At 44.3% G+C, this 25220-nt stretch overlaps 1 long non-coding RNA gene across 2 annotated transcripts; it reads right to left on the reverse strand.

Annotated features, from left to right (window-relative positions):
• Positions 1-263: 263 nt before the first annotated feature.
• LOC27206629 lies at positions 264-648 on the reverse strand. 2 transcript variants are annotated; one of them, XR_001600075.3, is made up of 2 exons: positions 588-648; positions 264-534 (listed from the first exon to the last, which is right to left on the reverse strand). It is a non-coding gene; the product is annotated as an uncharacterized LOC27206629 (long non-coding RNA). The 2 variants fall into 2 exon arrangements; XR_006541521.1 differs by having other exon boundaries at positions 264-498; positions 588-647.
• Positions 649-25220: the final 24572 nt, after the last annotated feature.

Here is a 25220-nt window from a genome sequence, read left to right on the forward strand (position 1 = left end):
GGTTTCGGATAAAAAATATAAAACAACAAGATCCATTTCAGTTCTTCCAGTGGTGATGCGGGCCATGCGTTGTTAGTGGACGCCTCCGGCAAATTAAAACTTGGGCCGCACTCTTGACACGTGCTTAGTTGGAGCTGCATTCGTTCTCCCCCTGGCATCCGGAATGAATCCCCCTCACTACGCCCATGTGGCCCCTTTTTTTGGTTTGCATGTTTGCGGCTTCTGCGGACTGAGTTTGCTCTGGCCATCCCCTCCTTTTTTTCCTCCTGTTTCGGTGACGTTTGCCTTCCTTTTCTCCGGTTTTAGCCAGTTTAATTTATGGGATCGCATCACAAGCTTCAAGCGGCGGCGTGCGAATGCAAATACTTGTTGAATACATTGCGGCGCTGAGGTGAGAGGTCAACTTTCTGTTAAATTTATGTGGCAGCCACCTAGTTATTTATAAAGTTAAGTCCATGCTTTCAACGGCAATTAATTGTTTTGTTTCAGGATAGCGAACTAATGCAAATAATAAACACGAAAAGAACAAGTGTTCTAAGATTATTTATATTAATAATTGGTAAAGGTTTTAAATTAGTAATACCTACCGCTTTTGGGTATTTCATGTAGTTCCCATTTCTTGTTGCCTTTTTAAAAGAACAATGCTGAAAATATTCGAAAACAAAGAACTGATTAAAGCAAAGTTCTCTTTACTCGAAATCAATGATTAAATGTTGTTAAAATTGTATGCCTTGACTGGAATAAATTGATGCCTTGTCTTTCTCGTTTTAAAAGTTGCATCTGTTGCACAAATTGGTGCTGCAGTTGCAGCTAAATATTGGTCTTATTTTTTTTGGCGCTCTTACATATGTTTGCTGGCTAAAACTGTAATCAAATAGTAATTTATGGCCGGGAAATTTCTGCCAAATGCGCAAAATTTGCGAATATTTTTTAGATACATTTTTGGTGGTCCACACACATGACATTGCATAATTTTAGGCATAAATTTTTCGAACTAGCGGGAGTTTTCGGCCTAGTGGGTGGTTGTGTTTTTGAATATGGTGCAGTATAAACAACCCACTCAACCCATTTTGGCTGCGCTGTCTGCTCTTTTTCAGCCCAACATGTTAGGCATACATGTTTTTTTATCCCCCGACTATCTGGAACAGAAGCGATGAGGGGTGGGGGGCTGTAGTTGTCAACAAAAATATCACTTGTTTGCATGAAAAATCTCTGCCCGCGGGTTTTCAGGAGGTGGTGCCAGCGGTACGACGAATAAAAACAGTAACCCGGCAAACCAGCAAACGGCAGCGGAATTGAGCAATTTTTATGAATAGCAATAGTCACTGAAAATAGAGGCTGTTCTATGGGAAAAGAGCCCTAGTTCATCTGTCTTGCTTGAAGTGGGTGGTACGAAAATAAAAAAAAGTAGAGCGGTTGGGGGGTTTTGGGTGCTTGACAGTTTGACGCCCCGTAATTCATGCCATGATGAACGTCGACTGTAAAAACCTTTTTTTTTCGCTGGCTACTCACATGACATTTCACTTGACTTATGGAACAGCTGTTAGAGATTAGCATTTAACACGGGTTCCGTCGGCCATTTAAGCCCTTCATCGGGGCTTAAATGAGCTTAAATTGGCAACATTAAAAAAAAATGAACACATTTGTCGCTAATTCGATTTGTCTGTCGCAACAGAAATGGCGGCTGGCGATCGGGAAAAATGTTCGGATTGGTCGGGGTCATAATTTATTACCTCCAGTTGGCCAACTTAATTATATACGTTTAATACAATTTACGAGAAAGCAAAAAATCGAAGCAAATAGCGGCGGGATGTCCTGTGAGGGCTGGCGAATTAAAAATAAAAATTGAACGGGCAAAAAGTGTAACGTAAGTGCGGCCGCAGCAGATGGCATTTTGTAAAATTTGCCCTCCATTCATGAAAGTTAATAATTGAGTTGGCTGAGCAGAGCAATTATACCTGGAGTTAATGGAATTTTTCTTCTTTTTCTCTCACCCCAAGGCTTCAAAGTCCAGTGCTAGATACACCCTTGATCCGTCGATTCAATGGAGCAACCGAAATAAAAGACGGGAGCACCTGTTAGGTCTCCGCTGGAATTATCTGTACCGCTACCGTCAAGACTTTCAGATAATTGGACTGCAACTGAAAACTTGGTTAAGTCTCCGCTGGAATTATCTGTACCGCTACCGTCAAGACTTCCAGTAATTTGGAGTTCATTCGCTTGATTTCGCGCGGTATTGCGTCTATATGCCCTTTTCTTTGGATGGTGATAAATCACCGTTCGGCTTCGCAAAGTCATGTAGACTCTATCCATTTGCGTGTAAGATGTTTAAATTTGAAGTGATATAGGTATTAATTGAAGTTTTTGAAGTTACGTTATGTTTAACTGAAGTTCGTAAAACTAGTGACAGATATAAAAAAATGCCTGCTCTCTCGGCAGTTCGGCCTCCAAGCCTCGCTGATCTCTGTAGAAGCGCACTTTCCTCTATCGCTTTTTCATTTTCCATTTCCAATTTGGGGCTCGACTGCAGTTGCCCGTTTAACACTAATTTAATTAATTGCATTCATTTTGGCGCCACTGTCGTCTGTGTCTGTAACGGCAAATTAACGGTAGTGGCATGTGTGTGTGTGTGGCTCTCCCACTCTCTCAGCATGTGCACGTGTGTTGAGCGCGGGAGAGTGCATTTCCGGTTTTGGTTTTTGAGGTTTTAACGGTTTCGGCTCTCAGCTCCTACCTGCATAAAATACCCAGGATCTGCTGATTTAAAGGGTATATTTCGATGCGCGATACATTTGCTACTTATGTGAATGTTCGGAAACCGTGAATGTAGTTAGCTACAAAAGTGAAAATGTGGACAAACTAATATCTAATATATATTTAATGGAACAAAAGTGAAAAGCTGGGTGAACCCTTTCGATTCACCCGCTCACTTGTTCACTTGCGCCCAGTTCAACAGAGCCATAAGTAATCGCCAATGCACAGTCGCTCGACTTGACACTTAAATCGTTTGGGGATTTTGTACCAAGTCAGCGGCGACTTCATATTTTTGAGGACATCAAGTTGCGATGTCTAATCGACTCTAATTCGATTTGCGCTGGCCCAATCAATTGCGTTACCGAATTAATGTTTCAATTGAGTCGCAATTACGTCCATCTACGGACCTAGCCCTGAAAATAATTGCAATCAATGGTTGGCAGCCAGACGGCGAAGCTGGGAAAATGCCTTTGTGGCATTTCAAATTAGCGCATCGCTGGCAACCGACTTTACCGATTCCACCGATTCCATCGATTCAAATTCAAATTCAGATTCAGTTTCAGAAATATGCCAAATGGTCGGAACAAATCTGCAGTTAGCCCGGCGCCATTTACAAACTGCTCGCCATCAGGCCGCAATTATGCAAGTGAGGGCGTGTCATTGTGCGCGTAATTGTGGGCTCTTTCAACTGGAAAATGTTTCGGGCTAGCATAAACAAAAGGCCTCCTGTCCGCCGTTTTTGGGGTTCGAGTTTTAATTTTCGTATAACCGCACTTCACCGGCGGTCGCCGTGTGGCACGCGTACTTATGCACCCGAATGTACGGCTGTATGTGCAATGTCAACTTGATTATAAATTCAATGGAGAGCCGGTCTTTGTTTTAGATACTGAATAGACTGATGGACGGGCTGCTGAAATGGTTGCGTTCTGAAATGCGGATGTGCTGTCAATTAGCAGGAGATGCCGAAGAATCGAATCGGGTTTCTTCCCGCGATAACGTGTGTCTACGCCAGTCACTGCAATGGATCCTCCGGCATTTCAATCAACGATTGACAGTTGCCGTGGCAACCTGACTTTGTAACCAGAAAGCGCATTCACTTCGGTTTGGCCCTTGTGGCCTTTTGTGCAGGCTGCAAAACTCTAACTTTGTTGTAGGTGCTTAAGTTGTGGAATTAGGTGGAGCAGGTTATCAGTTAGCACTAATGATATAAACAATAGTAATCAGTTTAGCATTCAAATTTCAATGATATATGACAGATGCCCACTGAGGTTCGTGTGCTTTCAAGCCTAACCGCTTTCCAGACTTATATCCCATTTAGTGCTCATTTAGCGCACATTTACTTCGTGTCAAATTCGAATGGCATATCATGTGTGGCTTTGAGGCCTTTGAGCTTCTTTGAGCTGGCTGAAATTTTGGCACACACCATCTAAAGTCGATTTGTTCCAACTGTTTTAATGCTTAATGCTATTTCCACACCTCCTTCTGCTCCAACCCCCCGGATTCGACTAATGAGCTTTGGGTACCTTTTGGCTTTTGTCATGCTCCTTTGACATGTGCTCCTCGGGTCCCCAGCGTGTCCTTTGTAAGCATGAATTTGCATTTGCATTTGGCCTGAGACGCAGGCTCAGTTGGAATTTGCAATGAGAATGACTCCTGGCCAGGAGAATCGGTGGGGCTGGGGGTCGGAATGCTTAACCAACTGCTTGGCATGTGAGCACTGTAGCCCAACCAATGCGGCTGCAATTTATGAAGTTCAGCTGTAATGCGCTTTTAACCTGCAGCAGGAGCATCCTGCGAGCAGCTTTTGTGGCATTGTGGCATCGCAGCTACAACTGCAACTGCAGCGGCTCGAATGCCGCTTATTATTATGCGGGGCACGTGGCCGAAAACTAAACACACGACCACCACGAATCACCAGACGGCGTGCACTGCGCGAAAATCTTTGTGCTTTTAAAACTTAATGTACAAACTCTTTTACCGCGCTAAGTTTGATCGTTTGATTCTGTGTATGGCATCCATTATTATTTCTTGGAAGCATGGTAAGCTCCCTTTTTTTTGCCAGTGCATCCGGCAGCAATTTATGCTCACTCACACACTCGTACATCCAGCTCACACACCCAACTCACACAAATAAGTCTGGGCAAACATAAAATGTAACATGCGAGCGCCGCATGTGCCGTGCACAATAAATACGCGATACCTCGGGAGGCGGCGGCTGGCAAGGGGGCGTGGCACGAGGTGGTGCTGCACTGTCAAATGGCATGGTCAAGTAGTTTGGCTAAAAACTGCAAACTGGCGGCGGTCACGAGGGGAAAAGTGAGTGGCAGATCATGTTTCTTGGCACGCACACAGCTGCACATTAATATCAAACATGGCTTATGGCAATGAAAAGTGCGGCTTAAAGGGGTGCTAAAGCGGGCCAAAAGTGGGGTGGGGGGGAGGTCAAACTTTGACAAGGTTCAAAGCCACTAGAGTGCGCAATGGACACCATCGCATTGGCCCAATTAAAACTAAACAACAAAAAAGAGGAAGCCCCACTGAGGCGTGAAAGTGTTTTCCCACCTCCGGAGTCCGGACTCCGGACCCAGCCCAGTTTTCCACTGCTTTTCCTGGCTCTCGAAAGTATGCACAAATATTTTGACAAAGCAAATATTTATCAACTTTTGTGCTCTCCTGGCCTTTGGCTCTCTGCATCCGAAAGCAAAGTGATATGGTCCGACGTAATGGACATGATATGGGGCTGTTTGCCAGTCTTCTGGGCAAGAAATTCAAAGTCAAAGTTGTTTGCTCAGCTATATGGGTGGCATAAAAGTCCTTTGGCCCTGAGTGCTGTGAAGGTGAAGAGGTGTCTGCATTCAGTAGTATATATGTAGTATCGAGCAACATATAGTTCATAGTTGCACAAATATGTGATTAGCTGGTGTAGGACTGGCAACTTTTGGGACCCAAACATTTGAGCCTTTGCTGTAAATTATTTAAAGGGTATTGCGAAAGGCTTGTTAAAAACTAGTCGTTCCTAAAAATACGAAATATGTTATCAACCATGGATATGCAAATATTTATTTTCCTTTCAGTATTTTGCTGTAACTAGCAATATACCCCCTGCTGTTGCAGGTGCGGCTGCATTTTCCGAAGCACATCAGTGCCGAGGATGTTGCAAAAGGACGCAGGACGAGAGTGCGAAAACCCAATAACCCAGAGCTCAAGGTGACAACGATGCAGCGGGGCCAGAAAGTCATGGTGTGTCTCTTTCGCCGGATTTGTGTGCTTTGTTGCCCCCTTTTGTTTGCCCTTGCCGCTTGTCGGTGTTGCTGTTGACTTATTATATTTTAAGGGAGAACAAAAGCCGACTACTGCCTGCTGTTCTTCTGACTGTTTCCATTGTTCAAAACTCGCAAGGGTCAAAGGTGAGCGGTGGGGCCCGAGTTGCATGCTTTCCGCCCACTATTTGCTTTCACTGATGTGGAGATTGTCACTCCTGCTCCCCTTTTAGTGTCCAAGATTGCAGCAGTCCAAAGTCAGTTAGTGTGTCTGCCTGCCTTTCATCCTGCATCCCATACTCTTCTCAGGTTTTCGAATAATCTAAATATTTGGTATACATCTGAGATTTGTCATATAATTTTTGTTTGTTTTGATACTACCATATTTACCTTGCCATACTTGTTGCTGCAACTTTTATGTAAGATATTCACCTAAATAGGCTTAGAGATTCTTTCGTTATAAATTCATGTTATTGTTAAGAGGACAAGTTCTCTGAACGTATCGTAAAGGGGGCATTTTCCCATCAAATGATACCGAAATGCTCATGCATTGTCTATACCGAAGTCTGTTTTTCCTTAAGCCCCTTGTGCCTCCTCTTTTTATTTCAAGTGAAGGGTATGCCTGTATCGCATACATGCATAAATCCCTATTCGAGGTCACACATGCCACACAGGTAGGTCGCCTTCAGTTGGCAGGTTGCAGGTCGCAGTTGAATAAATTTGTACAATGTCACGGCAATTATGTAAAACAGCGCCATTAGTGCTAAGATTTTCACCTCGAGCGGACCTGACTGACTGTCGACTGAATGGCTGACTGGCTGACTGACTGAATGAGTGAGTGTGCGACTGACAGACATTTGCCGGAATTTATGAGGCATGCTGCAAGGACAATGCAACCTGCAGCGAGTGTTTGTGCATGTTGATGATGTTGCCACAGCGGCTGACGCTGCATGCAGCAGTGAATTATTTATGCCAACTTGACATTTACTTGGCCAGGAGCCTCTCTAAGCCCTGAGCTCTGTGCTCTCAGCCCTGAGCCTTGTCCTTTGCCTTGCCTACTTGCTCTGCATGGGCATTTTTTAGAGCATACTTTCCAGCGCATTTCGTATTAATTGCTCTGGCGTTGAACTTTCAGCAGATTTCGCTGCACAAAATGCAGCCGTACAGTTAATACCTAAAATCATGTACTTCAAGACCAACGTTTTAAATCATTTTTAGATAATCTCAAGAGATTTTAATCCAATTAAGTTGTTCAACAAATAAGACAAATGTTTTTCTTCAGGTCTTCAAGGCTGAAAAGTGGTTTCAAATTGTTTATTTTATCTAAATATTAATCTGTCTAAGAAATGTCTACTGCTTTTTTAAAACTTGCATGGAGAGCGTCTAAGATCCCATTCATATTGGATTTCCATCAGCTGCCCAAGATGAAGATGAGATGTGGCCGTCTCAGCCGCAATGCTTAAAAACATTTTAAATATTCATAATTCAATTTTGAGTTGGTTTTCCGCTCAACTTTTTGTGGCCAGTCAACTCGGTGTTGTTGCCCTAAATACATATAAATATATATAGTTGTAACTTATTTGCTGCCACCGTGGCTGTTGCAACTTGTTTGCTCCGGCTTGGCCGCCGAGTATCTTATTTTCTTTTGGTACGTTATTAATGAGCAAAAGTAGAAATGCAGGCCACAGAAACAGATGGAGGTCGGTGAAAGGGGACTTGTAGTGCGGTGTTGCCAAGGGATCGAGGAGGGATTTCCTCGCAAACACTGCCACCGAGCTGGCTCACAAAATTGCTTTATATTTGCGGAATCTCTAGTACGAATATTAGGTAGTTAAAGTAATCAACTTGGTTTCTAGCTTGCGGTTGCTGTAAGCCAAAGGTTCAAACTGAAGCTGTGTAACTGCGAAATTTCGTTTAATTATTCTGAAATCTACAAACGGGAAGTTTATTTTAATATTTTTTTTTGGGTTTGAAGAGTAAGTAGATATTTTAAGCATGAATGTGGTGGGCAGACAAAACCAACTCCCGACTTAACAGGTGCTCAAGGACCCCGACTTATCGGGCCTACAGGGCATTGGCTTACTCGCTAACGCTTTTTTACTACCAAAGCCACGGCCAGGGGCAGTGGACTGGCAAAAACAAAACAAAGCAAAGTAATAATTTCCGAAGTTTCTGACGGTACCACCATTCCAGCCAGCCACTATCCACTGACCAAGTCTAGATGCACTTAAATATGTATATAGAAAATTTTTAATATGGCCGCGCGCCCATTACTTTGTTAATGCGGAATAAAAAACGGCAGAACTCAAAGGAAAGTGGTGGGTGAAGAATTAAATAATACTTTAGTCGCCGGGCGGGGGGCGGGGTTAAACCGGGTTTTTTGCTCAGCAGGAAATTCAAAACTCATGATTTTGTCGTTTGACTTGGCACAAGATGGGGGCATATCCATATTTATCTGCTAACTGAGCAGAAGCGAGCATAAGCCTTTGCCCGCCCCCTACCATCCGATATTCAGTTGGCAATAATAAGGATAATGCATGGCTCGGGTTCCTTTACAGTAGCTCAAAGCCCCACCCGATGGGGTGGTGGGTGGATGGGGTCCTGGCCAAGTATCTAAATAAATAGCTCAGCAAACTGAAGTTTGTCTCGAGTTTTGAGTTGGGCCAAAGCATCTTGACTTGACTATGCCAGCTCTATTCCACGGAGTCCCATACCTGAGCTGCGGCTTTAGCTGCTAGAGCTTCTACCGGGGATTTATGTTGTGAAAAGTGAAACATAAGCACGCTGGATTGCAGCGACTTTGGCAAGTCAGACGCACGAAATAAAAAACATACATACCGTATATGTATGTGGCATATAGAGCGACACGTGCCACATCATGAGGCAGTGGCATAAGCATTGGCCCAGCCCTATTCCCCACGAATCCCCATCCTCATCCCCTCCGCGCGACTCCCCATGTGGATGTGTGGCTGAAATGAGTTCAGCGAGAAATGTTTATATCCGTTGCAATTGCCGGCTGGGAGCTCGCATTCTCGGATCATAAATCGCTAAAAACTCGACTGATGCTGCTGGCAAATATTGCGGAAAACTGCGCGGAAGAGCCAAAGCTAGCTGGAAAAGCAGGCGGGAAATCGACAATAAGCACAGGAAATAAGGCAGCATGAGCAGAACGGTAAAGTACATCAAATATAAGCCATATTGGTAGTTCGGGAGCCGTGTATCTGTATCTACGTATTCCAAACTGATCGTAGATACCACACATGAATAAGATATTCCAAAGATAACTTAGAGGTGCTTTTTAATATAGGTACATACCTAGGCACTTACTCAATTCTAAGAAGGAAATGAAGTCACTTCCTCATGGAAATAATATTGAGCTATATTATAAAGCTATATAGGGTTACTTAAAAGATAAATCAGGTATAGGCCAAACCCATGTCAGAACTCTACTTTGATCGTTGATCCAAAGCCAAGTCCTGTTGGCCATCAAATGAATTCCATTCCCGCCACTTGTCTCCAACTAAGCGTTAATATTTCGTTTTTTTATCCCTTCCATTCCAGAAAAATGTAAAAACTGTTCTAATTGACTTCAAAATTAGTTTTTGCCCTGCTGCACAACAACAAATAAGCCGCGGAAAGAAAAGATAGATGAAAATTAGGGAAAATGGGCGGAGGGGGAGAACTACTGCTGGGCAGCAGCATTTGAAAAAGGTAACAGCGCAAATACTGCACACTCAACTGAACAACAAATAGCCGAGCATAGCTTAGCAAACAAATAAACAACTAAATAAACATTTAAACTTTTTCTCCATTTGCGAAAAGTGGAAAACTGGAAAACCGGGGGCAGATAAACGCAACTGTGTGGAAAAGCGTGTGCTCTGTGCGGTGGAAACTTTCGCTTGTTCTGCGAGCGAGAATCAAATGCACATAATTATAAACTTGAGGTGTGAGATTTAGCCCTTTCTATATAACCCCCCCTCACTCCGCATTGCCAACGAATTAAGTTATTTCTGGACTGCCCCCTGCGGTTCCTTTGGGTTCCCATTCGGATTTAATTGGAATTGTTGAATTGTTGCATTGTTGCTGCAGCTTGCCAATTAAAGTGGCAAACTGCTTTTTGATTTTGTTTTGATACATGCACATATAACCAATTATCTACTGATTAGTTTTCGCTGGCAAAAGTTATGCATTTTAGTTTTTCTTTTAAGTTGTGTAAAGCATTTCATTGACTGAATAGGAATAGTTCTTATTATTCCTTTTTTCCGACCTGCCTTTAAACTACCTTTTGAACTTCTGAAGATTTCTTAACTTAACACCATATCGCAGTCACGCATCTAACACCTTTAATATCAATTACTCATTTATGAGCAACGTTTTCATTTGTACGCTGGCAGCGATAAAAGTTACCACTTGCCCCCGAAACCTCGATTTTAGCCCCCATTTGGTGGGGGGATTGCCGGAATGGTACTGATGCTGGTACTGCCGGTGAAATCCTTAGCCCATTTTCGTTAATTTTGGCCAGCACATTTTTTAATTTCACAGCATTTTCGGGGGCTGCCCGCTCCCTGCCGCCTCTTCCCGCTATCTTCCCTTCCTTCCTTGGAGTTGGTTGGCTTTCCCTAGATCCCCCGCTCCCTCCTCCCCCTTCCTGAGCCATTACCGATTGGGTGCTGGACAACTCTAAACACGGCAATGGTCCAGGGCCGTGGAAATGGAAGTGGAAGTGAAGGAGGAGGAGATCGGGCAGTTGGAGCCGGAGTCGTGGCAACAAGAAATGCGGTTACAGTGTCCAAAGGCCGTCCTGGAATGCCATAAATTACGTTGTCGGCAGAGCGGCAAGGCACGGGGGGCGTGGCAGTCTGGGACCCATTTCGGATCCTTCTGGGTGCAGTGCAACGTGCAGCAGGAATGGCGGAATGGGAAGGAACGGAGCCGAGGATACGGATGGAGGGGTGCAGACTGCGTTACGTTTTTGGCTCTAAATTAAATTTTTGCCAACGCCGAAAGAAGCTGCAAATTTTTGTGCTGCGCACTGCACTGATGCGGCATCGGAAGCGGAGAGCCATTAGTCGTGCGGAGTCCTGGGTCCTTCTGCTTCCTCATTCCCGGATTTGCTCTGTGGCCACCGGCTCATTATATGCCTGTGTGTGTGCGTGTGGCGTGTGTGTGTGTGTGTGCAATTAGCAGTGCTTGTTAGCGGTGAAATGGCAAATGGCCAAGAGCCAAACTGATATGAGCCATCATAAAAATCATTGAAATTCACTTAACGCCCGTCCATCGTGGCTGCTTGTACATTCTTGAACGGATCTTTGGCAATCGAGAGAGCAAGCTTAAGTTAATTCAAGTTCTATAATCCTTTAAATTACTAGAAGATGGCAATTTATATTTCTTTTTATTGTAAAACCCCTTTTTGAAAGCCCTTCTCTTTCTTATTGGAGCCACAAAAACAGTAACGAGGAGGTGGAGGCTCGGGAACAGCCTGACACGACCATCAACTGTTTGGACATGACAAGTTGGTGTGATATTTGCGACAACCTGTAGTCCTCCTTTGTCTGAAACTGACATCCTCCCCCCCTCCCCTCGCCTCTTTGGTGTCCTGACAAAAAGCCGCACGTTATCCCTGCTAAGTGCAAAAGTGGATTGCAGTCGGGATGCGCTCCTGCAGGCAGGATCCTGCTGAAAAAATCGCACAGCTTATAGAGAATGAAAAGGACTGTCGATGTACCCAGTAAAAAATCATGTGCAAGAGTTTACCCAAAAGGATTGGGAAAAAAATATATGTGTTTTAAAATCTCAAATGTTATTTGTAACCTTAATTAAAACATTAAAGTGTGCAAGTTAAAGTGGCTAAAGAGGAGGGGTATATCGCAGAGACACCTCATGCTGTCCCATTATCCAGACACTTGCAAATGAACTTTGGCCCAGCCGGAACGGTGGCAGACCTGTTCCATTGTTGGATGTTCTGTGGGCTGTGGGCAGGGTGCATGCCACGGTGGCCAACATTATTAAATAGTTGAGCAGCAACAAACAAGTCTCGCCTGACACGGCCATAAAAATGCCGAGGAAAGGCACACAAAAAAGGACGGAAAGTAACTGGCAAAGTGCAGCTTAGACCGCGATGAAGATGAAGGACTTGACGGGCTGAGTTATGATAGCCATAATGCCGGCCCCAAGGCGAGAGTGTCAGCACAGGCAAAAGGTTTGTACACTCTGTCCACTCGCCCCGTTTGTTTTATTCCCATTGTGCTCAGGTAGATCTGCATATCCTGGAGACCTTTGACCCGTGCTTAATTAGGCCAATTCCGTAATGATTCACTCTGGGCGAAGTCAGAACCAGCAGGCTGTGCGTAACTAGGCAACGCAGTATGCATTACAATCCCCTTTCAAGCGGCAGACTCTTGGAACACAATGAAATTGAATTTAGACTAAGGTACCCGTCACGTACTCTCTCCTGGATATGGTCGCCAAAAACTTTCTTTTTTCACAAATTATTTTCCTTTTTTTTCGTTTTTGAAGAAAACTTTGCTCGGCTGCCGAGAAAGTTTACTGCATAATAAAGAACGGAATAAAAGGAGGGAAAACATAAGTAGAAGCAGCAGAACAAACAGCACAAACCCCAAACAAAACACAAAGCTAGCAAAATGATGGCCCCAACTTCAAATCAAAATTCTGTGTATGATACATGGCGGGGCTGGGGGCACCCTGAAAACTTTAAGGCATCTTTTCAGCATCTAATTGGCTGCAATCGGAAAGTCATTGCGTATGCGTAATGTGCGACAAATCAAGCATACGCCGTGCAAGCCAAGCGAACGTAGCCATTGATTTCGTAGCTCGCTAAGGACCGGTTTTCAAATAGGCTTACAATGGCGGGGGATAGAACAAACAGCATGAAGCCGCGGCTTCCGTTGAATTTAAGCAATTTCTGGTAAGGGAAAATGAGAAAAACTCCAGCCAAATATGAGAATTACATATATTTTTCACTTATTTCGGCATTGGCATTGAATTTTCATGTTCGCACATATTTATCATTCATCTGCACGGGCATTTGCATGTATTACTCATAAAACAAACGATACTCCTATGGGTTCTGCCATTTTTTCTCGACCCCTTCCGCCCCCCAAATGAATGAGTTTTAATTTAAGCATAATTGCTTTCCGCGGCTTTTTGTGTGCTCGCTTGTCTCTGATGCCGTTGACTTCATGGGTGCGGTACGTGGACCAGCTTCCATAAATATGGGGCATGGAAAAAATTCCGCAATTGTTGTTGAAAACATTTTTTGCGTTTCGTGCAAAGTAAACAAATTCCGGTAGCAATAATAAATACATTCAAGAATTTAAGGGCGCCCGCTATCCTTTTCATCGATAGAAAGGATACTATCGATAATGCAGACTTGTTTAACGAACTAACATCCTTGACAATACTTTTGGAACGACCCTCGCTGTATTGTGCATGATTAACAACTGCTTGCGGCTGCACTCACTTGAGTGGCGGCATGGAAATCGATATGGAGCATAATTATCAGAGAACGGGTGAAATTCAAGTCGCATGCAGGAATCGCCGGCTTTAACTTGGCAAATTTGGCAAATTGAAATAAATCCAGGTCCTGGGCAGAAGTCAAGCCAAAGGAGTAGAACTGGAACCGGACGAAAGACATTTGTCAGGGAGACACCGCAGACAGCGCAATTCCCAGTGAACTCGATGGTCTTAGCCGGGTGTGAAACTGGAACTGAAACCGAGGGCTTGGCCATAACCGAAACAATCATCATTTGGACACTTTTAATACTTTGCCAGCTATGCTCGCCATGGGGCCGTGGGGCCAGGCAGGAAGGGATCCCGGCTCCCGAGAGCTGGAACTTCAGTTCTGGCCAGCTCCTCTGTCACAGCTTAATTTCGAGCTGTTGTTGGCCAACTTTGCAGCTGCTGGAAATATCTCGCGGGATTGAAATTTATGCTCTCAAGAAGTTTTCAAATAAAAAAGGCAAACTCAAGCCCCAATTCGCTTTCGAACCGAAGCGAGCTCAACAGCGCGTGCTGATTAGTTTTTGTGGCTGATATGTGTCGCTTTGGCTTATACATGATAACAAGTTGCTTCAGCGTGGGCCAAATGTTTTGGCCGCTTTTGAAGCCATGCAGTAACAGATGGAGCCGTATTACAAATGGCAAGTGCACAAATCGTGGCTTTATCACCTTGGTATTAATGTAAACATATGGATATTATTTGCAAATAATGTTTTAGCATAATCGCTGAGCACTGACCTCATAAATAAATCGTCAAAAAGAAGATTGACCTTTTACAATGTAATGAATTAGTTTTCAATTTAATCAAGCTTATTAGTATTATCTATACTCACATTTTGCAAATATTAATGATTTATATGAAACAAAAACATGTTATTGACCTGTAAATATGCCTCTGATTATATTGCCTCGCCCAAAATGTGATGCTGCTTAATTATCTTAATTGTGATTATCGGTTTTAAAGCCGACCAATAATTTTGGTAGTCTGACACTCTAGCCACTTCGTGTTGCATTCAAGCGGTTTTGCCTAGCAACATGTTGCTGGCAGGCGGCCAACGTGCAACAGCTGCAACAAACATGCAACCGCAATTTGTAAATGTTGTGACAGTTAATTTTGACAAATTTGTTTGAAGTTTATCACTTATTGATGACACCGGCGATAACAACGGCAACTATTTATGGGTTGCCAATCGAATTTCGGGGTTGCATAACTAATTATGAGGTTGCTGGCCAAATTAGTTTTCGACCCGGCTCCCCCTGTTAATTGTAAATGGCCAAAATGGCCACAAAAATTTCATTTTTATTTCAAACCCATCGGTTGTTGGTGCTGTTAATGCAGCTGCAGCTGCGTTTGGTTTTGGCTAACTCGACGCTCCATTTGAGGTTTTATTTGCTGCCAAAGTTACCATAAAGCCTGATTTTATTGGGCTCTCGCATGTGTTTGTTTCGGGTTTTTCCAGCCAGATTAAAAACTTTTCCCATTACGGAAAAATTAACAACTTTCTGCTGTAGCCACTGCCATTTGCCCGTTTTGTTTGCTGCGGGCCACTTCTTGACCGTTGCGATAGAGAAATGCAGAAATTGTTGCACCCGCCGTAGTTGCAGCCACTAAATTTTCTAAAATATACCAGTTTCCCATGGACGCCTAGCAGCCCTTGGCTTCATTGACTCGGGGGCGGGGCACGGTTCGGGGGGCGTGGCAGCTGCAAACGTTCGGCTCCGTTTAGCCAGCATGTATGCTTGATGGCCAATGCCTTTAAGGTGGTGGTCACTTAAAGGCCAATGAATTTGTGAGACGGATAAGACTTAATGCTCTTGTGAATGCGGAACATTCAGGTAAAAAGTTTGAAGTTTAGATACAGTACTTGAAACTTGTCAGACTGAATACTTTCCACGTAATTGGGCAAACAGAACTCATAAATGACACTACTAGTTGCTGTCTATTTAAGATAGTATATATTGATCAATATAGTTAATAACAAACGCTATTGTTGGGATAATTATCCGGTCATTTAAGGTTGTAGAAGCTCACAAGCCAAATACTAATTGCTCGCCATCGAGGTGTGCAATTTTGTGTTGCATACGCACAGGCGTCAGTCAATTTCACTTATGGCATGCGAGCTTCACCCATCGCCCATCCATTCAACCCCCCTTCCCCTTTGGACCATCGAATGTGCACTCTAAGCCAAATGCCGAAGTGGTAAACAATGTGCAAATGCCTTTGCTGCCTGGCCTGTGAGTAAAATTAAAACAATAAACGGTTCGAGTGGGTTTCGGGGTGGCGAATGCAAGGCAATCTCCGTCTGGGCCGTAAAAGTTTTTGAATACCTCAATTGTTGCCGCAACAAATGGGCGGAGATTCCCCCCTTTGTGTTCCGTTTTTGGAAGGCTGATGAGAGTGAGTGAGGGATGGTTGAGGGAGGGGGGCAGGTGGCAGGTGAAGAGGGTGGTGGCAGCTTGGTGGCTGGTCAACTAACATTTTACCTTTTAGGCAGCTCTCATGCATGAAATTGAAAGAGTAGCAATTGATTGAAAATTTGCCGTGAACCAGGTTTTGCAGAATACACAGACCAAATAAGGATAATGGCTGTAGCACGAAAATTGCGGTTCACTTGATATTTTTGACGTAATTTGAATTTTTCGCAGAAAACAAAAAAACACAACGAATTTGAAACGAGAAAAATGGAAATTTTAGGTGGGGGGGGGGGGGGGATGAGATGGAAAGCAGCCAGGATAAATTGATAACGCAGCAATATTACGCATATGCCACGGATATTTAGTATCTGCGGGAGGCGCCGGGGGCGTGGCCGCTAAGCAGAGACGGATAGAGGAAATAAGCAGTGCAGAGGTTCCATCCCACTCGGAGTCAACTAATCCGGCTGGCAAACATTACGGAAATGTGGCAAAGAGCACAGCGCATTTTGGCGCATTTCACTTTTCAGGATTATTTAGAATTTATGCATAAACAAGCAAAAGGACGTTACCCAAAGTCATTTGTTTAAGTCAGCCATGTGAGTGGAAAAGTGGAAAGTGCTGGGTAGCGAGCGGGAAAAGCCGGGCCATTTATAGCCATCTCGTCTGCTGTCTCCCGGCTGTCAGGCAGCCTTTGTTCTGCCTTCATTTTTATTGCCACTAGCGAAACAATTTCACATTCGCCACTTACCCGGCGGAGAGTCAACTTGCAAATTGCCGAAACGCCCAGCGAGGCTGCTACCCCTTTCTCCACCCCGCTCTCTTTTTCAAATTGGGCAAAAGGCCTACAAAATGTTGCACGTCCTCGTGCATAAAAGAACAGACATCTTGAGGCAATCCAAAGCCAGGAGTGCAACGAAAGTCCGACTTGGCTGACACTTGGCTCCGTCCTGGTTGTCCTTGCTGTCGTTGCCGGAACTGGTCATTAGCATTCGGATTGGTGGCCCTTGCCTTCTCACCTGCTCTTCCTAAGTGGCCGGCAAAAGGTCAGAGTCAGAGTCACGTGGCCATGTTTATTAAATAATTTATCGGACCGCTTTCACCTGGATTTGTGTGACAAAATAAAGAGAGATTTGTTGCCTTTTTGGTGAAAGTTATCTTATGAAACTTAAACTTTAACTTCGTGTTTGTCATATGAAATAACAAAGAGGTATGTTTTTAAAAATCCATCATAGACTCTGCAATCTATTTCACATCCCCATGTTTCTATTGCCTTTAAAGGGCTTCTCGAGCACACTTGCGTATAAATCTTCTCATGGTATTGGTCTGGTTGTCAAAAGTGGTTTGGTAGTACCTCGATAGACCCCCCTCAATTTGAAGACTCATTTTCATCTGGGGATGAGCCTGCCACGCCCCCCGACAAGCTGCACTAATTGAGAGATTCGGAAAGTTGGCTGCGAGAGGGGCTCGGATGGTATCAGACATCAGGTTTGTTTGCCGTTGTCATACATGGCGTATACGTCATATGGCAATTTTGTGCGACGACCGAAACTATGAGTGCAATTGAAGTTACTTCTCGAGGATTGCAGCACTTGAATTGTCCTTTGGATGTTGACAAACCAGCACGCAGTCCCTTGGCCAGAGCCAGGGGGGGTGGGATGGGGAGGTGGGGGCAGTTGTCCTGGTGGGAGCGAGACGGGGAGAGCTCTCTGTGTCAGAAAGTTGCTGCAATTTTCGACTTGACTTGGCGGCGAGTCGGGGAGTCTGGGCGTCATGGAGTCAGGCAGTCAGGCAGTCAGGGATTCAAGGAGTCGAAGAGTCGAGGAGTCGAGGCTCTCAAGACTTGCCGAGTCCGCTCGCCGACAAGTTATTTTATTGATAAACTTTTTGCCGACTGCAAAAGGGGGCGTAAGTCAGGGTGGGTGGAATCGCTGATTCGCCGGTTCGTTCGCCGACTCTTTTGACATTTTCTGCTTTCTGCTGCTGTCTTCACATTGTTTGGCTTAAATGGCATTAAATCCTTTTAATGCTGGGCTGCCAGAGGGGCCCGGAAGCGGGCACTTTGGGGAAATCAATTGTGCTGATTGTCCTGCAATTGAGCTGCCACCCCATCCCGCATTGTTTTTTCTCCTTTTTTTGACCGATTTCTCTCGACTTTTCTTCGCCTGAGTGTTTATTTTTTTGCGCCCGACACTTGGGCACATTATCCGTTCGGGCCAGCTGAACAGCTGAAAAGCTGAAGGCAAATTGAAAGATTTCTATGGCAAAACTGTTGCACGAACACAGAGTGTGCTACGGTATGCCTGAACATCTTCATTGCCATTTGATGGCCTGTGACTCGCAGGCTCCAGCATCCAGGAACCAGAATCGAGAATCCTTGAAGCCAACCCAAGGCACCTGCAATGTGTGCGCGTGTCGGAGTGTCGGAATTCCCGGGCCCGTCTTTATTCCCACTTTCGAGTTGCATGAAATTAAACCCGTTTTACGAGCAGGAATGCAGGCGTTCTCGCTCTGCAATCTTGAATCTTTAAGCGGTGGCGTGGTCGTGGATTTGCCTGCTTTTAATTATGGAAATGTGCGGCTGAGCCGAAAGAGCATCGAGTGTTATTAATTACAAACAAAGCGAGAGCCTTGTCAAGGACTCGGCGCTAAGCCAAACCACTCAGCCGCACAGTTGCCCATTAGGCACCGCACTTTTCTGTGTGCGAAAAGGCTAAAAGGCGACTGCAACAAAAGGCCGCAGCCGAAATGCTGCAAATCTTAGTGAAAATGGTGAAAAATCTGGAAAAGCGTGCGGTCACGTGGTGGCCCCCCATTGCCTTTGCCACTCCCCCTGGCCGATAAGAAAACGCTTAGAAAAGCGTGACCACAGCAGCAGGCTCCATCTGAATAGCCGCCACCTGCTCCACGGTCCGTCGTCCAACGTCCATGGTCCAATTCAGGTGGATGCAGTACAACCACGGCCGCAAGATAAACTCCACAAAAGACTGGCGCCGGAGGAAAGCCAAACGGAAAAGCCAAGGAAAACGCAACTTTAGCGAATTTTGCGCTCTCTGCTAAGTTTTTAGTTAGTACTTCTTTTTTAAGATTTTTTTCCATCCTTGCTCCTTTAACCGCTTCGCGTTGAATAAATCATCCTATTTTTTTTCGGCATGTCAGTCTTTTCCCTTTTATCCGACTTTGTTTTTCCCGACTTTGCTGCTGCTGCTGGTAGTCATAAAACAATTGACGTTAAATGTAGCTAAATGAAAACTCTGTCAGGAGCTGCAGCTCGGAGAAGACTTTTGTCCATAAGCGATTTTCCAGCCGATTTGAAAAGATTCTCAAACAGACTGCCAGTTGATTCTGAGTAGATTATGCTGGGATCCGAAGGCAAGTGCAAGAGAAGTGGGTTATTTACTCCTCTGTGGGGCAGGTGGTCTGCCTGCAGCTGAGTGTCTCTTCATTCAAAATAAATAAACCGCTTTGCTGTGGCACAATTGACGAATAGAAGCTCAAGTGGTGCAATCAATTCCAGCCATCAATAGTAATAAATTGATACTTCCTCTTCTTTTTAATCCATCAGAAAGCGGACTTTAAATGTTATTTACCTAGAGAACGTAAGTTCTTATTATTTTGTTTATTTTTAAAACACTCCCTCCTCTACCGAAATCTGAATCCCATTCAACGGTCTTTAGCGTATTTGCTCCTTTAGTTCTTCAGAAACTTTCTTTGAACTGCTCCATTTAAAGTAGTTCCTTAATTTCTGCTGATGCATTTAGCATTGACGTCTGTTTGCTTAGAGAGAATATTCTAGGACTAATTAAGTTCTTGGCTGGAAGGGTTTTGCAGACATTCAGTCTCAGTTAGAGACGCCATTCACATTTAAGCCAGAACACTCGACCCTCTTAGCTTAGCCTCAAAAGTGTTGCCCTCCTTTGGGCCCACATTGCACATTAGTGCTCTGCCTTGAACTTACTCATACTTATGCCGCTGCCAAGAGTCCTTCTAGTCGCTGCTCGTTTTGATTTATGCCAAAAAATAGCTTGGAGTTGAGCTGCACCCACTTTCACACACATCAGACACATCTCCAACCTTTTAATTGGCTTTAATTTCCAACACCCAAACAGATCCTGCACCCGGCGAGCACGTCGTCCTTCAATGGCTTCTCCTGGCCATTGTTTTGCCGCTTAAGGCCTTTTTGGGGAGCGAAGCTGTCAGGCGGGAGAGCGCTAAAATAAACATACGGTTGCCAAGTTAAACACAGTCACACATTACCCGGTGCACGGAGAGAAAATGGGAGTGGATGTACACTCTAGAAATCAGTGCGAAGTTCTTCAAATATATTGTATAAGAGAACTCATATATGAGTCGCTTTATATGAATTGGAAGCACTTTAGAATGCAATGCGACTAAAGTGTTTGAATGCAAAGTATTTTTCTCTGTGCACATACTAAGCTGACGTGCACGGATGTAGATGTGCTGTGGCACTCACACGCGGACACTTAAGTTGCCAACAAGTCAGCGGTGAAGGCTTCGCCCCTTGGTTCCGCCCACCGCCTTCACTCTTTTCCGCAGGACGAGCCGTTAAGGCTACGGCTGCTGTGTGTCGCTGCTCAAATATTTACATTCCATTTAGGCGCCGGCCTGTCTGGGATGTCCTTCTGGCCCGTCTCCTGTTGACTAAAGCACTTCATCTTCATTTCACAGTTATTTTCAACTTCATTTGCGCGGCAAATAGGTGAACAAATACGCTCACTCAGCCGCACCAGCCACCAGGACCTGCTCAGGCTCCGCCTTCCCATCCATGCCCCACATCCCCTTAGATCCTGGCATCCTGTTATCCCAGTTTGGCGGGCAGCACGCCGCCTTGGCATTAATATGTGCCGTCGTAACTGTGTCACGGTGTCGTTTAACTTATTAGCCTCCTTGGCTTCTTGGCTCGTTGGCTCCATGGCAGCCCCAGCCGCAAGTTGGCCAGATCCTGTGGCCTATTTGCATTAGCTAAAGCATTTTTCCCTTTTACCTTAAATTGGAGATTATTAGCTGTGGGGCAGCCAGACGGGTCAACCTTAAGTTTATAATTTGTTTATAATTTAATTTCGATTTTTAAATCGTAGTAGTAGAAGTTACTAAACGAAATATTTAAGCTGCGCACAGTTAGCTTATAAATTAAATATGAATATGAAATGTTTCTTTGTTAAGTGGCGACTAAACCACTTGATTAAGTTGCTAAGCTTTCTAGCTTTTCTTTATTAGCTAACCTAGTGTATACACTTGTTCGGTGGGCCAATTACATTCGAGTTTTCCAATCCAGGTTTTTTCTATTTGCTGATGGGGTTGACAAGTCGGGCGCAAAAAATGTCGGTTAGCCGAACCGAGAAATTTTCGCCAAGTGGCAGACGAGACGGCGGACGCGGTGGGGTGGGGCGTTCAGGAAAGGGGGCGTGTCAGGGGCGCAGATTAAATAATTCATTAAGGAAACTCGACTGTCGTCGGCTTCTTCGTCCTCGAGATGTTTTGATAAGCAAGGGGTAATTAAGCCCAGAGCAGCTAGCTGAGTGTTGGCCGTAAAATTTGTTGGCGGAAAGTTTGTTCGCGCATAGATGACATGAATTTAAATAGGAATTAAATTAAAATGAGTCGCCGGCAGCGCAGCGGCCGCAACAATCACGGCTTAAATTGTGCAGCAAATTCGCTGATAAGGGGCATGACGACGGGGTCAGTGGGAAATATATTTAATAGCTGTGCGAAATTGGCGCAGCTTGTAAACACACACAGGGCCAGAAAGCCAAGGCAACTGCGACTGTAACTGCAATTAAAAGCCAGCCAGATAGTGCACGGGTGTGCGTGAGTATCTGTGTGAGTGTGCATTTATGCTGTGCACACAGCTGCATGTGCAAATGTACCGCGAGAAAATGCGAGCAACTAGTTCGATTAATATTTGGATAAAGAACGTTACTGCTGAATCATTCGTAAATTGTTATTTTATGAGTAAAATATTAAGTTGCATTCATTTATTTAAATTTATAACTAAATTGCAGCTGGTAGAGTTGTGCATTTTTTATTGCATTAATAATTACTTGTTTTTAGTGTATGTGTACGTGCACTTCATATGCATGACAATGTCATGGCAACTTGTAAGGCAACACCACTTATCCTGCCCCGCCCCCTTTCTTCCCTTGCAGATTTATTGCAGCCGGAAAAGGACCTCCTTTCACGCATGCCGCTTCGGTGTGTTTGCCATTGGGCTTTTTCAGTTTTTTCCAATATATTTCGGAGATGGCCCATTGTTGGCCTTGGCACCACAATCCGCCATTCGATGGCGGCCCAACCGCTGAAAGTAACTAAGTTGCCGATGCAGTTGCATTCTCTGCAGGAGTTGCATTGTTCAACTGTATTTACACTAAGAATTTATAATGTATTATTGTTTGTAGCATTTGTTTCAACACAACTGCAGTGCAAATAGGGAGACAATATTGTTTGAATACTGAATCTGTAAGATAATGCAATTATAAACTTGTTAAATTTGCTTACAGAAATAATTTAATTTAAAGTGGTGATTATTGGCCACTTTGTTGCATTATTTGTATAAAACCTCCAACCACCCACATGTGCCACAGCATAGCAGGTGGCCTCGTCAAAGTCAAAGGTAAAACAATAGCCGAATGCAGCGCAGAAAAAGGCAGCTAATTACGGGCCAACGGAGCTCAACCGCATTGCCATGGCTTCCGATTGACATGGTTTTGTCATTAGTGCGGCGGAGTCCGCAGAGTGCATTAAATTCCGCAAAAATCCAGAGACTTTAAGGACCGCCCCGTACCGATGCGAACCGAACCGAACAGCATGCATTGATTTATTGCCATTCTGAGCCGCCGTTACCAGGTCCAACTCCCTTTTGGCCAAGGACCTCGCTCATCTGCTGGGGCGCCGGTTTGCTCGCCGGTGCATGAATGTCACTGCCGAGCCAAATGGACAAGACAAGCGGCGTGGCAGGCGGACGGCCAGAGCCAGCGAAAGGGTTAAATGGCACTGAACATTGGCCAAAAGCGGACCGGCAACAAATAACAAACCGGAAGATGGAGAGCCGCAAAAAGCGTACCAAAGAAATCAGCGCACGTTAGCAATTAATAATGGGGGAGCCGGGGCCCCAAAGTTTGCACATTCCCTGGCTTTCCCTGCCGGATCGTCCTGCGTATGGGGACCTAAAAAAGATGCCACCAAGAGGAGGAAAGAAGCAGGAAGAAGTGGAACCGAAGCAACCAAAGTAAACTAAAGGAAGATTCCAAAGCCAGCAATCAGTGTAAAAATCGAGAAAGCTAATAAATATTCAAAGGTCAAAAGAACTGAAGTTCGAAAGTACGCCAAAAGAAATATATTTATATTTCAAAATTTAAATAAATCATTTCATTTTAAATTCAAGTAGTTTCAGTGATAGTTTGCTTTGTCTTCACTTTTGCTTAGTACTCAATTTTTGAAAATTTTATTTTACAGTTTTCCTTTTAGTGTTCGACTGCCAATTTAAAGGGTCATTAAAGCCGCTGGCTGCTGACAGTTGGATAATGCAAAAAATTAAGTGCCACGTCCGTCCCGCCACGCCCACTGCAACGCCCGCCCCCTTACAAACACACACACACTCGCACACACGCACACCCAGTAGCCAGCGCACATGGTTGTCATATGTAATTATTAATTTCTAAAAAGCCATTCAGAAATAATATAATTTGAAAATGCGCGCGACGACGTGCCCGCCGCCAAATGTCTCTGATTGTCCGGGGATCCGGAGTCGCCGGGGGGGGATTTGGGGTCGAGGGGATCCGGAGTCGGGTGGAGCCGGAGCGGAAAGCGGGTGGAGCACGGGCAATGGCCAGCGGGCGACTGCTCAGTTACAAATGTTGTTAGGATGCATTAATTTATGTGTGTGCCCCCCTCCGGCAGGACGAATCAATATTCCCGCGGCGAAAGGACATATGCCGAATGGCCAGAAAGGCAACGCGCTGCATGTGTTTTGATTTAAAAGCTCACGCACACACGAAACTAATCCTAATTTAAATGTTTTTGCCCCGTTTTTGGCTTTCGAATAAAGGGGGGAATTTAATTGTTCCGCCGATGGTGAAAAAAAAAACGAGGGAATGAAAGGAGCGCCGCTTTTGCATAACAAATTCAATTAAATAGGCAAGTGCATGAATTAAAAACATATTATGCTTAATTGGAAAATGAAAATTCGGTTAAAATAATATATGAATGAGGTAAAAAATGGGCGCAACAAAAAGCGCTTAAATATTTAATCGCCTGCGTGCGGTTGCCAACGAACATAAAGAGCGCATTATTTCGGAATAAAAATCGCAATTTAAACACTTTCATTATGTGCACTAATTTAGGCAATATACTATATATATACGCAGCCAGCTAATTAAACTTTGTTCTTAAACACTTCGATCGACTTGCGAGCATCCAGCTCTGGGCCATAAATTCTTGCAATGTTGGCCATAATAATTCTACTTTCCGCCACAAATCTCCGCAATTCCCAAAATAGTTTTCAAAGCGCGTCAACAAATTTATTTGTGCGCTGCAAAGTAAAAAGGCCAACAAAACTATTTTGTGCAAACAAGTTAAATCAAATATATTGCTTCGATTTGCCGCCCTGCTCTTTTTGCCCTAATGGCTTTTGTTTCGTTTCGTTGCCGGCCAATTGCCAAACACCAAGTTCAACAGCAATTAAAATGGCTTTCAGAAAGGGAAAATCAAATAATAAAGGCGAATGCGAAGGATGCACCCGACAAGAATGAAAGAAATAAATGCATCTGACCAGCGGCAAGAGCAACATTTCGGCTGCTTATCTTCTAGTTGCTGCTAGTTAACAAACAACCCGAAATCGCCAACAACTAACAACTACGGAAAGTCGCCGCGCGAGGGACTCCACCATCCCACGAAAAGTTTGCTTTGGCCAAAACGGAGCATTTCGCTCGTCCAAGAAGCCATAAAAATGTTGCTCACGCGGCGGGGTGATGCTAAATGGGTGGACCGGAGCGTGAGGTACAGTGAAAGCAACGCAAAGGTGACAAAACTCAATGGGGAGGGAAATAATTAACTTAAGATATTACTTACTAGTTCTGAAAATTAAATACCCAGTACTTTGATTTCTCAATTACAAAAAGGTTCAGCTATCGAGTTACTACTGTCTTTGCATAACTTAAGCGTTACAAAATCCATCCAAATCCAAAACCCATAAATAAGTTAGTTCTCATTATTGAGTTATCACTGTCTTTCGGCGTTGGTTTGTGCACGTAAATCGCT

This window comes from Drosophila simulans, chromosome 2R (genome assembly GCF_016746395.2).
Source record: "Drosophila simulans strain w501 chromosome 2R, Prin_Dsim_3.1, whole genome shotgun sequence".
In the NCBI taxonomy this organism is placed as follows: domain Eukaryota; kingdom Metazoa; phylum Arthropoda; class Insecta; order Diptera; family Drosophilidae; genus Drosophila; species Drosophila simulans.